The sequence below is a fragment of the Gossypium hirsutum genome, chromosome D04 (genome assembly GCF_007990345.1).
Source record: "Gossypium hirsutum isolate 1008001.06 chromosome D04, Gossypium_hirsutum_v2.1, whole genome shotgun sequence".
In the NCBI taxonomy this organism is placed as follows: domain Eukaryota; kingdom Viridiplantae; phylum Streptophyta; class Magnoliopsida; order Malvales; family Malvaceae; genus Gossypium; species Gossypium hirsutum.
Genome location: NC_053440.1, coordinates 9,300,757 through 9,317,383, shown reverse-complemented (window position 1 = coordinate 9,317,383; position 16,627 = coordinate 9,300,757). Strand labels below are relative to the sequence as shown.

At 33.0% G+C, this 16,627-nt stretch overlaps 1 long non-coding RNA gene across 1 annotated transcript; it reads left to right on the top strand.

The window, feature by feature from the left end:
• Positions 1-33: 33 nt before the first annotated feature.
• On the top strand, positions 34-1,677 carry LOC107938826 (uncharacterized). The gene is made up of 2 exons (XR_001694986.2): positions 34-432; positions 1,481-1,677. It is a non-coding gene; the product is annotated as an uncharacterized lncRNA (long non-coding RNA).
• The last annotated feature ends 14,950 nt before the right edge of the window (positions 1,678-16,627 follow it).

Genomic DNA, 16,627 nt, shown 5'->3' with positions numbered 1-16,627 from the left:
AGCGGCGTTTCTGTTACAAATGCCGCACAAATTGTTAATGTTGTAGCCAAAACGGCGTAGCTGCAAATTATTGGCCTCTAGTTTATACAGAACGACACCGTTTTTTTAGGCCATTACTGGCGCTATTCTAAATCGCCGCAAATCTTCAATCTCTTGTAATTAAGACGCCGTCGTTTTTGTAACTTGCAAATTTATTTCTGCTCCCAAATTTCCTCATACCCGAAAACCTTGATTCAAATCCCATTCCCCTCCCTATTTTCCCCAAAATTCCCCCAAATCAAGAAACCTAGCCTGCTGCCGTCGACGACCCGAACCTTTCCTAAATCTGTTGCATTGTCGTCTACCGTCTCTTCTGCCGGCGCTCGTCTACCGTCGCACTCGTGGACCGTCGCAGGGCTCTACCGTCGCACTCCTCTGCCATCGAAAAAATCGGTAAGATTATTCTATTTTGCTAAAAAATCATCCGGTTGTATTGAGCAATGTTTTTATACCCGTTTATTTCTCAGCAGTCTTTTCTTGAGCAATGTATTGAATTAATATAGTTAGATCGACTAATTGGGTAAAAAGAAAAAGAGCCGTGTTGAATGAGTTAATCTTCGCAAAACCAAATAGAAATAAGAAGAATTTGTTTTAGTCGTCTTATTCCTTTCAACATGTTTCTGGAAATCATTGTTTTGTGCCATCGAGATGATCTTAAAATTTCCAATAATTGCTGTCAATGAAACTGCATTCAAAGACACTTAAAAATGAAACATACAATTAAAAATGAAACATACAAAGAAATGAACTTTGAAAACTGAAACCATATTTCTTGCGTTAGTGGAGGTGTTCCTTCAATCATGTTTGAGATGGGACCGACCATTCAACCATACTGTCTTCAATAATGAACTAAGCAATGCAAAGATAAGTTATCTGGTCAGGTGCTGTGCTAAATTTTGAAACTGTTATGAAATAATGTTATGTTCTTACAAATATGTTGAAATACATGAATATTTCGGATTGATGTAATACTGATTTGAAGGAGGTTCTTAAAGTTATACTCATTTGAAATGTACAAATCCAATAAAGGCTATATTACTGAAGAGTCAAAATTATCCAATTAGTGGGTAAGTGTAGATCATTTGTATTTGGTTTGTCGTACGCATGAAAATTAGATTATGAAACCACTTACATAGATTTTCAATATATATATGAAATAGAAACGGAGATGAAATAATTTGTTTTTGATTAGCAGTTATGTTTTGAATTATGCTTTGGTTCTAAAATCTGGATCTGGTTTTTCTGTTTTCATATGATTCTTTTATGTACTATTGGATAAAAAAGCTAGGTCTTTGTCTGCGTTGCTTTCTTTGCTTGCTGGGTTGGAGTTAGTTTCATTACTGCAGAATTTGGATATTCTTTGGCGTGGACGTAAATTTTGTAAAAGTAAATTTTATGTTGCAAATAAAAGGTTTTTTAGTTAATCATCTTGCTGTTCCAGGTAGTTCTATACTCGTTGCATTTTGGCGCTTCTGACATGTATTATGCAAATCCCGGAATGGTTTTAAGCAAGTGGACTTTGTTTATTTAGTTATGCACATAATACTTTTCTATTTTATTTGTTGTAGAAGTTGGTATCTCACAGTTTCTGAATGAATTTATGCAAGTAGTATCGAATGCAAATTGTTTTAACAGCCATTTGATCAATTGTTCTGTTTTTTTTTTGTAATATTTCTTTATAACATATTGGAAGATATGTTCTGTTTTAACTTAATATTTTTGAAACATAATATCTTATTCCTCACAAAATCCTATTTTTGATGATTGTAATGTTTTCTCAAAACTTAAATGGTTGCTATATAACCTTTTACTCTGAAATTATGGCAAAACTTTTAAAAAATCACGAAATGTTTCATGAAAAAAAAAAACGCAATCAATTGGGGACATAAATATTACAACTTATCTATTAAAATATATCTATTAAAACCTCTATTTTTAATATATGCAAAATGGATATTTTTTAGAAATATCAATTATATTTTTTTAATATAAGATATTTTTAATATATGCAATCTATATTTTTAATATACGGCATGGATATGTAACATATATTTTTAATATATGCAATCTATATTTTTAATATATGGTATGGATATGTAACATATATTTAAAATTTTATTGGTAATAAATTTCCATTGTTGTATATACCAAATTATAAATAAGATACATAAAACTGATATACTTACATAACTAAAATTTATATATTTTTTCAAAACTTATCAATCATATCATAAGTTATATAACTCAAATTTATCAATCATATCATAACTTATATATAAACTTACATAATAACATAATAACGTACATACTATATAGCCTACGTAAATTGCATAACTCACATAATACACAACTTACATAACTAAAATAACTTACATAATACATAACTTACATTAATATTATACATAACTTACATAACTTAATTAATTAATTCTAAACATAACTTGTCAGACTTACATAACTTACATAATACACAACTTACACAACTTACATAACTTAATTAATTAATACTAAACATAACTTGTCAGACTTACATAACTTACATAATACACAACTTATATAACTTAAAAAACTTACATAATACACAACTTATATATAACTCATTTATACTTGCCACTGAACAACTTACCCTCGTAATTTCTGGTGAAAATCAGACGTCAAGAAATAAGAAATGGACTGGTCTTGGATGAATTTGTTAAGGGTAAGCGACGGTTATCGAAATGGAGTACAGAATTTTCTAAATTTTGCATTTCAATATGCAAGCCAAGAGAACATGATTCTTTGCCTGTGTAAGAAGTGTGTCAACATAAACTGGCATTATCGTGAAGTTGTATACGAGCATCTAATTGTTGATGGGTTTGTTCGGGGTTATAAACAATGGCTTTTTCATGGAGAATGCCCGCCTAGTACTTCCTCTTCAAGGATGGATGTATCTTATGACAGTACTACTTACCATCAGTCTGTTAGAGGGGATGACATGGAAGGGATGTTGCGGGAAGCATTTAATATTCACAATCATGGTTTACAGTCGTTCCCAGCCGACTTTGTGGCATCTAATGATTGTAATATCGGTGGAAATGCTTTTACTGAACCCGGAAGAAGTGTACATCATGAAGAGCCAAATGGAGAAGCGGCGAAGTTCTACGCGCTATTTAATGACATGAATGAAGAACTGTTTGAGGGATCAAAATTCTCAAAATTGTCTTTCTGTATTCATCTTTTCCAGTTAAAGTGTTTGGGAGGGTGGACCGGGAACTCTTTGACAATGCTGTTAGAGTTTTTGAGAGAGATGTTTCCGTTTGCAAAAATCCCTCAATCATGCAAAGATATGAAGAAAATGATAAAAGATTTAGGTCTTGGGTACACCAAAATCCATAGTTGCCCAAATGACTGCATGTTGTATTGGGGAGATCGGAGAAACCAATAGTGCTGTCACATATGCGGCCAATTACTTTGGATAAATAGAAACACAGAAGATGGGAACGACGATGAAAATGATGCACAGCCAAGAAAGAAGCCGGTCAAGATTTTGCGGTATTTTCCGCTGATACCAAGGCTTCAAAAGCTTTTCATGTCGTCGAAGATAGCGGAGTCTATGACGTGGCACCGTGATGGATGAACCAATGATGGGAAGATGAGGCATCCGGCAGATTCTTTAGCTTGGAAATAATTTGACAATAAATTTCCAAGTTTTGCAAGCGATCCTAGGAGTGCAAGGCTTGGCTTAGCATCTGATGGATTTAATCTGTACAAGATCATGAGTACTGCGTACAGTATTGGCCAGTAGTGCTTGTTCCTTACGATCTACCTCCGTGGATTTGCATGAAGCAATCTTCCCTTATCTTATCTATGATTATCCCTGGAGAGAAAGGGTCTAGGAATGATATCGACATTTATTTACAGCCACTTTTGAAGAGTTAAAACAATTATGGGCTGGTGTCGAGACATACGATGTGCTTAGAAAGGAGAACTTTAATTTACGTGCAGCTTTGATGTGGACCATTAATGACTTCCCTGCTTATGCCAATTTATCCGGCTGGAGTACCAAGGGTCGTTATACGTGTCCTTGTTGTGCTGTACAAACATGTTCGGAATGGTTATACAATGGGAAGAAGTTCTCTTACATGGGACCGTCGGTGGTTACCGAAAAATCATAGATTTAGATTTCAGAGTTCGGCATTTGGCGGTACTGAAGAGTTCAAAGAAGCTCCCTCACAGACAAGTTGATCTGAAATCAAAAGACAATCTTCAGAGTCGACTTGATTTAGTTCAGATGAGAATTCGACCTGATCTTCATCCGAATCCACTTCCGAATGGGAAATATTGGTTGCCACCTTCTATTTTCTCAATGTCCAAGACAGAGAAAGAACTGTTTTGCATTGTGTTGAAGGATATAAAGGTTCTAGATGCGTATGCATCAAACATATCTCGATGTGTTAGTGTTAAAGATCGAAGATTATATTCGCTAAAATCACATGACTATCACATCTTGATGCAAGATTTACTGCCAGTCGCTCTACGATGTTGTATGTCTAAGAAGGTGACGTCTTGTATAATTGAACTATCCAATATAATGAAAGCCATTTGTGGCAAAGTTTTGGATGTTCAAGAACTTCAGAAGGTACAGGATCGAGCCGCTTTGACTTTATGCAACATGGAGAAAATCTTCCCACCTTCCTTCTTCACCATTATGGTTCACTTGATAATCCATCTTCTGCATGAAGCAATTTTTGGCGGACCCGTTTTCTATCGATGGATGTATCCCATAGAAAGGTGTTAATTAAAATTTTTAAAATTTTCCTTCATTCACCTCTATGCCCTTTAGTTACAACTTTTGATAATGTTGTATAACGTGTTTAGGTTCCTATCCAAATTAAAGTCTTACTGCCGCAACAAGCGATATCCAGAAGGATCGATTGCTGAAGGCTACTTGGCAGAGGAATGTATGACCTTCTGCTCAAGATATTTGGAAGATGTTGAAACAAGATGAACAGACCAAATAGGAATGCTAGACTCACGGACCATAACTTAGCCGATACTTATTTGTTCTAAAGTTTTGGAGAACCAATCGGCAAAGTTGAAATTGTAGAATTAGATCATTTATCGTGGGTACAAGCACATCGATATATTCTGTTTCACCACGAATCAATGGAACCTTTACGGAAGTAAGTTCTACAAATTTGATAAATATTTATCAAACTAAAAATTGTTTATCTTCTAACAAAGTGAGCATTTTTTTAACATAGTGAGTACAAACAAATATTGAGATCTCGTTCGCGCTTTAGAAGAACACAACATCGAGATATCAATAAGTTGTTTACAAAATCATTTTATGAATGGTTAAGCCAAATGGTATGCAGTTGGAGCTTCCGCTTACAAATAATCATGTTTTCTCATAACATTTTTAATTACTCAGTTTACTTTCCATTCAATAGGTTTGGAGTGGGAAGAACGTAAACGACGAAGTTAAATGGCTCTCCCAAGGTCCAAATCGAGTGGTTAAAAGATATAGTGCGTTCCTCATCAACGGATTCAGATTTCATACAAAATATCGCGAGAGGTTGAGGAGAACGCAAAATTATGGAATAGTTGTTAATTCTGCAATTACAAGTTATGCTAGTGCTAGAGATAATAATCCTGTCGAGGGAAATGTGGAATATTTCGGACATCTTACTAACATAATTGAGTTGGATTACTAATGCAAATGGAAAGTTGTCTTATTTCGAGGTGATTGGGCCGATGTTAATACAGCTCGTGGAATTAAGCAAGATCAATTTGGTTTTACAATGGTGAACTTTGACCGATTGATTTACACAGGAAAACAACTGATAGATGAGCCGTATGTATTCTCATCTCAAGTCAAACAAGTTTTTTACTCAAAAGATCCAACTGATGAGGGTTGGTACGTTGTACTCCGTAACATCCCTAGAGACTTGTTTGACATGGGCAATGGAAGTAGAGATAACATCGACAACAGATCAGAAACTTTGCCATTTCCAGAACAAAACTTAAACGATAATATCCCTAGTACTAGTGCACAATTTCAATGGGTTCGTCAGGATACGGATGAAGATATTTACGAATAATAATGTAGTAAGATTTTACGATTGTTTAATTATATGTAATATCATAATTTAAATCTTGGTCTTATTATATATTTCAACTATTTTATATGTGTTGTTGTTGTTGTAATTAGTTATTAAGTTTTCAACTATTTTATGTGTATTGCAGATAAAATGCCTAGAAGAAAAATTCTAAGGGGAAGCATTGTTCAAAATGATCCAAACTCGACAGAAACAAATAGTACTGAACAACAGACAGCAATTGGATCTTCGAATGTTCTGATTACACCTGAGGATCCTACAGAAGCTCAAAGTAATTTTACATTTAATTTACATGCGTGTTGACTTATAATTGATTTATTTTTCAAATTCTTATATTATAATATACCATTTGTAGCTGAAAATGGTGGGACGCGCAGAGGTCGAGGACGTACGCTACTTAGAGAGTTATACGAGTTAGATCCAGCCGAGCGTGTCAAAGTTGGACGAAACAGTTTTGGTCAGCTTGTTGGATCAGAAGCTCGACTTTTAGCAGGATACAAGGGCATTTTAGCACGAAATGCGAATATGTTGCCTATCAACTACGAGTCATGGCATCAAATGCCCGATAGCAACAAAAACCAAGCCCTCGATAATATTAAGGTAACACGCTACTTAATGTCATCTGTAATGCTTGGGAAATAGTTTCATTTATATTTACTTTATTAATTGTGTTTTTTGTAGGCGAGGTTTGCTTTAGAGGTCTCGGATGCTTATGTAAAGAAGGCATTGGGAAAAAGATGGAGAGACAATAAAATTACTTTGAAGAAAAATTATTATAAGACAAAAACAACCCTCGATGAGAAATTGCAAAATGTCCCGCCGGGTATGTTGAGGTACCAATGGGAAGATGCGGTTAGATTTTGGCATTCGAAGAAAGGCGAGGTATGACGTACTTCCAAACTATTGTAATTATTTTGGTTTATAGTATTTACTATTTACGTACTAAAAATTTCATAATGTAGGATCGTGAACAAGTTGGAAAAAGCAGCAGGCAGAAACAAAAATTCACTCACACAGCCGGGTCAAGAAGTTTTGCATGTGTAGCTGAGGCGGAGGTATTTTTAATTTTTTAATATTGTCAAGTATGTATAACTTTCCATTAAATAATATTTTTACTACTATATTGTAGGAACTGTCGTCCGGTCAAAAAGTTGGACGCCTTCAACTTTTTGAAATTACACATAGGAAGAAAGATGGATCTCCCATGACTGCTGAAGTTGGTGAAATAATGGTACGTTTACTTAATACGATTTGACTTGTTTTAGTTATTTATAGTAGTTATTTTCTAATGGTTTAATTCATTGCTTGTAATGCGACTATTTTTATGTTTCATATGTTTTTTAATATATATTGCGTTCCTAACTATGTGATTTATTTATTAGGAAAAACTGAAGGATAAAAAGGCGGAGTACGAAGCGATTGCTTCTAGTGATAGTTCTGTTCATCTTGAAGACATTAATAACCGGATTATTACTGAAGTTTTGGGTCCTGAAAGGTATGGTCGGGTTCGATTTCAAGGATCTTTTGTCAGCCCAACCCAATATTTTGGATCCAGCTCGCAGCAATACATGGCTTCGGGGAGTCAGACTCAAGCTGAAGTTCAGAGGTTAAAAGACCAGATGGCTCAGATGCAAGCACCACAGTTAAAGTTCAAAGGAAATATGAAGAACTCCAGCTACAACTTAAAGCAGAGGCGACAGTAAGGGAAGCAGCGGCTGCAGCGAGGGAAGCAGAGGCTGCAGCGAGAGAAGCAGAGCAAAGCAAAAAGTACGACGAACTCCAGCAGCAGCTTCAGACTATGATGAAGATGTTTCAGTCGCAACTTTCGCCGTCATAGTGTATTGCATAAATATTTATATCATTTTAACATTTAACATTGTTTCAAAAATAATATGAATTAACTTTTATTTATTGATATTAATATTATTTTATTCGTTTAATTTGAAATATTATATAAATTTATTGCTTTTGGCTGGTTTAAATCTAGTTGCTTTTGATTTGTTGCTACAGGAGGGCTGAAAAAATGAAAAATTTAATATAAAAAAAATTCCAAAAATAGTGGCATTTTTGTATAAAAGCGCTGCTAAAGAACATGTTCTTTAGCGGTGCTTAGAAAAAACACCGCTAAAGATAATGTTCTTTAGCAGCACTTAGAAAAAAACGCCGCTAAAGAACATGTTCTTTAGCGGCGCTTAGAAAGAAACGCCGCTAAAGACCATGTTCTTTAGCGGCGCTTAGAAAGAAACGCCGCTAAAGACCATGTTCTTTAGCGGTGCTTAGAAAAAAAGCCGCTAAAGAACATGGTCTTTAGCGGCGTTTTTGTTTGTAAACGCTGCAAACGTTTGCGACGTTTTTGTTAGTGGCCTTTTTTGTGGCGCAAAAAGAGCCGCTAAAGGCCTAAAAAAATGCCACTAAAGACATGTTTTGGTGTAGTGACTAAAATTAACACTTCACTTTTCTAAGACTTCGCCCCTACAGCATTTCCAATTGTCCTCACCATCATGATATGACGTCTCTTCACCCCTCAAGGGTGAATCATTGCTTTTCCTGCCATTCTTGTGATATTGATGATTTCCACCATCAGCAATTAGTATGGTGAGCATAGGTCAACTATGATTGATCCAGATACAACGTCCCACTAATTAGAGAGCAAAACCCTCGTCCCAATTTCCAAACACCCCAAGAAACACCATTCATGACCAACTTCAAACAAGTACTAGACAGGCAAATCAAGAAACCTAGTATGCACATTTCAACCTTTATCAATAGTATTACCAGTACCCGACACCCCCCTTAATTGGCCAGACCCTTAGAGTCATACCAGTGCCCCCTCAATTGACCAGAATTCCTAAAACCCTCAGTTAGATTCACAAAAATTCACATAGGTACAAGAAAAGATGAAGGCACATGAAGAACAACTGTCCTCCTAGAAGAGGTTTTACCAGGAACAATAGAGATTTCTTCAAGAACAGTTCGAGAGACAACAATAGATGGATAAGAGAAATGAGAATATTATAGAAAAATTAAGAGCGAAAAGAAATGCTCAAAGGAAAAATCTTTAGGATTAGGATGATGAAACAACCCAATCCACACATAAACAATAACACAATTCTCAATGTGGAGATGACCCCGCAAACCATTAAAGAGGACAACATTAGCAAATTGATGAATATGCCTTTGAAGAAAGAATGTAAGAGTTAATAAAAGAAATGAAATACTTTAAATGGCCAAAGTCAATGGGCTTGTCCTGAAGCTACACCAACAAACCTTCGGCATCGGAGATACTTCTGCACCATTTCCCCCAAACATTTAAATTTCCCAAAATGTTCTTTGATGGTCGTGGTGATCCACAAAACCACTTGGCATGTTATAATAACCACATGAACAAAATTGGAGCCTCCAACAAATGTCAGACATTTTTGATGACTTTGAAGGATTTTGCTCAAGCGTAGTACTTAGTACTTTTGAAGCATTCTATCTCTACCTTCATCCAATTAATTGACTTGTTCATGAGTAAATATTTGACTAACAAGACCTTGTAGCATTTCGTGACATACCTCATGTCTATTAAACAAGTAGAAGAAGATGAATATCTCTGAGAATTCATTAAGAGGTTCAATTCCACAACTATGATAACTAAAGACGTGTTAGATGATTTTACGATTCAAGCATTTCTATCAGGTGTAAGCCACCAAAATTTGAAGTATAACTTGGTCAATAAGCCCTCTCCAAAATGTCTTATCTTTATGAGATGCTCTAGAGGTCTGTTGAGAATGATGAAATTAAAAAAAGTTAACATTAATGTTGACCACGTATAAACGCGTTATCGTTTATAGTAAAAATAGCACATAAAAATATAAAATTAGAACGGCGGTGTTTGCAAACATACGGGTCAAATTGTAATATAGTAAAGTTTACAACGAAACACTGGTAAGTATTTCAAGGATCATACCCAAGGGATTGCAAATTGGAGAAACTACTATTAAATTAATCACAGAAAATAATTACTAATCTAATTGAGTCATAAATTAGTAGTGTTAGTCTAAATTAATAGATTAATTAAACTAATTAAATTATTAAACCTAAATTAACCTAATGAAATTTCCTATTCCTAGTGTCAACCATGTGAACCTTTAGCCTATGACTGATTAAATCCCTAATTAATAAATAGAAGATTAACTAATTTCAGAATTTGAGTTTTAATATGAATTAGCTATTAATTACTTAGTATTATCTCCCGATCTCTACTAATTAATTGATCAATTGGTTGATACTCGCTTATCTCCTGACCTTACTTTCTCAACCAGGATAAACTACAATTTACTCGACTAAACTTATCTCCCGATCTTGTTTAACCTATGATTACATCCTAGGGTTTTGAAGTCTAGGGTTTAAGAACGCGTAATCTATACCAACTAATCCTGTTATGAATCCTTATTTTTTTTGTTAATTAATCAACTGGATGAATTAATTAGTTCAATAAATGAATCATGCAAGATATGAATAAAGCATAGGATATTATTCTAATATTCATACAAATACTAATTGATCAAGTTAACGAAATATAAATAAAAGAATAAAAGAGAATAGAAGAGAGAATGCTCATTGATATTATATTGAACCATGAATACAGAGAAATATCTGCGCAATTGTCTTCACATCGGAATAGAAAAGTTCTGACTAAACGAAAATAAAAAGAAAATACAAAGAAATCTGAATAGGAAAAATTGTGCCTCTAAGTTTGGTCACCAATTCCGGTGACCCTAAGGTTGCTTATATAGGCAACGACCTACTTGGTGACCACTCAATCCAAGATACATTAAGATACCAATTAATGCAATATTATGATAAATGCTAGGGTCCAAATATGAAAATATCCCAAGAGTGTTGTCTAAGAATTCAACTCTATCACGTGATAAATGTCGGATCATCGTGACATAAGAAGACTCATCGTCACGACGTCGCCACTATGAAATCCTTCCCATCTTTATCGCGTTGTCGTGATGGGAGGAAACTCATCGTCACGATGTCAAATGCCTTTCAAGCCTTGGTAGCTTCATTGTTCAATCGAGCTCCCTTGTCTCACGACTCGATCATCATCCCTTGTATTCTTAGACCTGAATTGACATTCTACACACTTAAATAGCCCATTAGTCACTCACGAGGCCCGAATTAACCTTAAGGGTCATCGAAATAGCCAAAAATGCGTGAAAATGCTTATTTTATTAACTTTAAGTTCCTAACCTACTAATATAAAAAATGTGATAATTAATTATAAAATGCCTAGAAAACAAGCTCATTAAGTGTAGAAATGACCTAAACTAACTTCTACATTTAACGGTAGGTCACATGCCCACTATGAACCTTAGCGTCTATAGGCAACTTCAATAGCTCTCATCATGGAAGACCACCACTTAGTGATAGACCGAGAAGAGACTTTCCAAACCAATCATACTCAAGGGGTGCAAAAATATAATGATTAGGATAATCCCTGACGACACTTGAGGTCTACTAGAGACGACATATCACATTAACAACACTAAATGAAACAAAAAAAAGTCTCATATAACCAGTTTCTTTCCTATCATGACTTAAATACTTCACCAGCTCGAATCCTTAGTCAAACAGAGTATCAATATTGGTAAGTAACCGAGTTAACTGTTTAATCTGAGAAGAGGTAAAAGTTAATAGAAAAAAAACTTGAATGGTGCATGTCGTGTTGATATTGAGAGATGATTACTGTATGTATAAACCGTTGTAATGCCCGAGAGGGTGATCTTAAGGTTAGCTTGACATAGATATATGCAAGGTAGATAAGAGACATAAGTAGGACTTTGAGAGGAGCCTATGATTTAAAGAGTTAGTTTAAAGAGTTTTCATATTGCCACGATTTATCGTAACATTCTATAACATAATTATCAATGATCATTAGTTAAAGAGAAGTAATTATTCTAGAATATTCATGTCATTATTGTTAAATTACGTGTTAGAGTTTTTTGCTATTGTTATCTTTTGTATTGTGTTTAGTTTACTTTCTTTGCATACTTAGTATAACTAGTTACATCATTATCTCACATCAACAATTTCTTTTGTCACATACCAAGTTGCTAATAATTAATTTTGCAAATAATCCATATATACAATCATTGTGGAGATGATAACTCATATACTTACTACTTATTACTTGTCACAACTGTGTACACTTGCACATTATTTGTAACACCCTATACCCAACCCAATCATTGGGTCCAAGCTACAATATGTCATATTCATTGCTGCAACAACTATGATCAATTTGCAATTTAAATGTACAATTTAATGATAATATCAAACAAAACTACATTCATTAAACCTACCAAAGTAAATCTAAGTTTCATTTATATATATGCACCTAATAACGTACAACAAATTAACCATCACATATCTCACATATTTATCAACTATTAGAATTATAATTTGCATATACTTTTATACATATGCATACCAACCATATATATATTACTACTAGAATATAAAATACAAAATTCAATTATATCATTCATCTACCACAAAACCTAATCTATTAGATACATGCCAAATGTAAATAAAAGTTGGAAAGAAAAAACATTTTTGAGTTTGGGACTATGGATTGGAAGCTAGGGTTGATGCTCGAAAATCTCGAATTAAATCTAACCTACGCATGAAGAAAACAAACCATACGCTAAGTAAAACACTCAGTGGTATTTCTATAATTTAAATATATAATATTAGCATTAACAATTCTATTCTAAATATACATGTATATCTATATGCACGTATCTACCATATACTTATAACTTGGAGTTGCCAAGCTTTACATTTTCAATATAAACATTATAAGCATATCAATATCAAAACATACCCTTATTAGTCCTATCTCCAATTTACTGCTTCTAGTATCACTTAATTCACTTGTTTCAGTTAATATATAATCATTTCCAGGTTTAATTCGAGTTTACAAAAGCTTAAATACTATAAAATAATTAGCTATTGCATCTCATACAAAATCATGTGTAATCATAATTAACTCCTAAACATCACTAGCATCTTAGCATAACATACTAATTCTTAAACCATTTACAATTCATGACCATTAGCCATACTCTAATAGCAACATATTTAAGCCAACGAGTATAACCACATAGTTATAACCAAAATGACTCAGCCTAGGTCCATATCATCCTTACATCGAAACAAAAATACAAACATTTTCGAGTTGGGGATCGCCCTCTGGATGTAAAGATCTAAATATTGCTAGCTTGAAAATTTACAAAATTATACACTGGGTAATTATGCTCAACGGTAAATCTATGATTCAAACAGGTAAATTAACATATGCAACATGCAACCATCCCATTCCTAATTTAATCTCAGACCACTTGTGATGAATATATTAACCTTCCCATTGACAAGTATATAAATAAAATAAATTACATTCTAAATCATTTTATTTGTATTCAAGTCAACCACAATCTATCACAATCAATTCATATCATTTAATAATTTAGTTCTAGTCAAAGTATACATTCAATACAAAAAATAATCAGTTCTAGGTCTTACACAAGCTTATGAAAGCTCTAAAATTAACTCGAGATCGAATTAAGACTAAGTTGGAAGGAACTAAAAATTCAAGGTCGACATTGTAACGTGAGGGAGTTCCTCGCCACAACGTGAATTATTAACTTGGTCTCGTTATGGCAATGGGGTTCCTCATCACGTTGTAATCTGGAGCTCAAGCTCATATCGACAACCTGCAATTGGTGTCACAACATAACCTTCTCATTGTGGCGACGTTCGAGCGATTTCATGACGTCATTAACTCTTTCTACAACATCCACATACATCCAAAACCATCAAATTAACATAACACAATACATGGCCTTACTTCTACACTATTCTTGACTGTATGAATGGTACATTTAATAGATATGACACATTCCACACATTCCTATTTCATGTTTTTACTGTCTATTCCATCGGACAACTCCAATATTAAACATTTTCTATCAATTATACAAACATATGCCAAAACCAATGTCCATTCCATAAGTAATCCATATATGTTATCTTCCTATGTCAATTGCATACCTCAAGCCCCATCTAAGATACATATAACTTCATATACGTACACTTTGTAAACATTATTCTCTTTCAACTATCCATCACATACCAATATCATTAATCAACCAATCATCTACTAGCATGATTCATACCAATCTATATTTCAAATATTATTTCATATGTTTTATATATATTTCAACCATTTCCAAACATGCCATTAACAACAAAGTATTAACCATTTGTATTATACTTGCATATATTTAATATATGTACACATTCATCAATTTCCCAAAATCAACATTCCAATCTTATCAAAATATAATGAAAGCTCTACTAGGTACATGCTCTTTTATATACTATCAGGATTCATGTCCATCATTCTCAATTCATCGCGAAATCATAAATTCATCATATCATATAACACAATCCAAATCAATTCAAAGTTAATTTAGCATTTTCCTCAAGTTTCCATATTTTCAATTATATTTAATTTAGTCTTTTATATTCAATAATCGATTGAAATTGTAACAATTCATCTCACCTCATAATCTTACCATGCAAAACAAAACAAAAATACTGCAACCGAAGTAGTTTGAATTATAGAACTACAAACCGAAAGCTCGCATCACTCGTCATCGACTCTTGCCTTTCTTTTTCCTTTTGATGATTCAATAATGGTATGACATCAAATTCTATCCAAATCACATTCAATTACAAGATCATACATATTTTGCAAATTATTCAATTTAATCCTCTATCTTAACAATCCATCAAATTCGTATCAATTCGATTCAATCAATCATAATCAAATATAAATTCATTAAATATATCAAATTGAAATAATCAAATTCAATTTATTAGTCAATTTATCATTTCTTTATGATTTAGTCCACATCTCACATTTGTACCAAATTTCAAAAAATTCAAATTACTATTAGATATACACAAATTTATAATTCAAATATATAATAATTTAAATACAATCATACCATATGAACTAATAGCCAACACAGTAAAAAACCAAATCTTCAAGGACAAATCAATAATTTTGCCTTTTTCTCGATTATCCCCAATTTGGTTCAATTCTCGATCTATACAATAAGTCAGTTCAATTTTTCAATTCCTACCCTCATATTTCATCCTATTATAAGCATATATTAGCTCAATTCCATTATTGAAATGCCCCTAATTTTTTCATTTTATTTAATTGAGTCCCTGAAACTAAAATTACAATATATTTCGAATTTGAACTTTGATTTCAAAAACGATCTCAATTATATCCTTCTAAGACCCTCTACTATCCATAATTATAGAAATTTCATGCAAATTTTGAAATATTTTCACTTTAGTCCCTATGTTCAAAACTAACAAATTACACATTACAAATTAGTCATTTTTCATATCTAAGCTTAAAATCTAACAATTAGTACCAAAAACTTCAAGTATTCATAAATGAAAACTTTTGAATAATAGTTTTACGAATTAGTACAAGGGCTAGCTAAAACAAGTTCTCACGACTTCAAAAACAGAAAAATTACAAGAAAATGACTAAATTGAACATACCAAATTGAAGGACAAAAGTTCGAAAGCTTCAAACCCTTCTTCTTCTTCTTTTTTTTTGTTCCATGAAAATGAAAATATGAACAAGGATGGCTAATATTTTTCTTTTAAATTAATATATATTTGTATTAACATTAATAAATTAAGATTAGTATAATTAAAGATTACTTAATGATAATTAACAAAGTTGGTGGCTTACAACTTACCTCCACCACCGTTTGGACTTATAAAAATGGCCTAAATTCTCAATTGGTCCTTCAATTAATTAAAAATCCATAGCAATGAACTTTTACTACTTTTATAATTTAGTCCTTCTACCATAATTAACTATCCAAATGACAAAAATAATGAACCAAACTTTAATTAACCTTAATACTAACCTTGTAAATATTAAATAATAATATTTACAAACTCAAACAACGAAAATAGGGTACTTAAATCACATTATCCAATACCATTGATTTTAATATGCTTCTATACTAGCCTCATAAATATTAAATATTATTATTTACAAACATAGTTTACGAAAATGACATTTTGAAACCATAATTTTCGACATCGCTGGAAAACTAAGTCGTTGCATCATTCGAAAATTCAGAACATTATGAAAGGGTACAAGGTATCAATATGAATGTTAAATGTTTACTGGGTATGAATGACATTTGTATTCTGATACAGGATTTGAAATGGTACGATTATGATAACAATGCCCATGTGAACTTAGTAAAAGATTAGGATATGTATGACATGCCATTAGGGTTAAATACGAAATCGATCAGGGGTTTACATGATATGAGATCCAACATTTTTTGTGGATTCTTGATTTATATGTATCATTGATTTTTTCT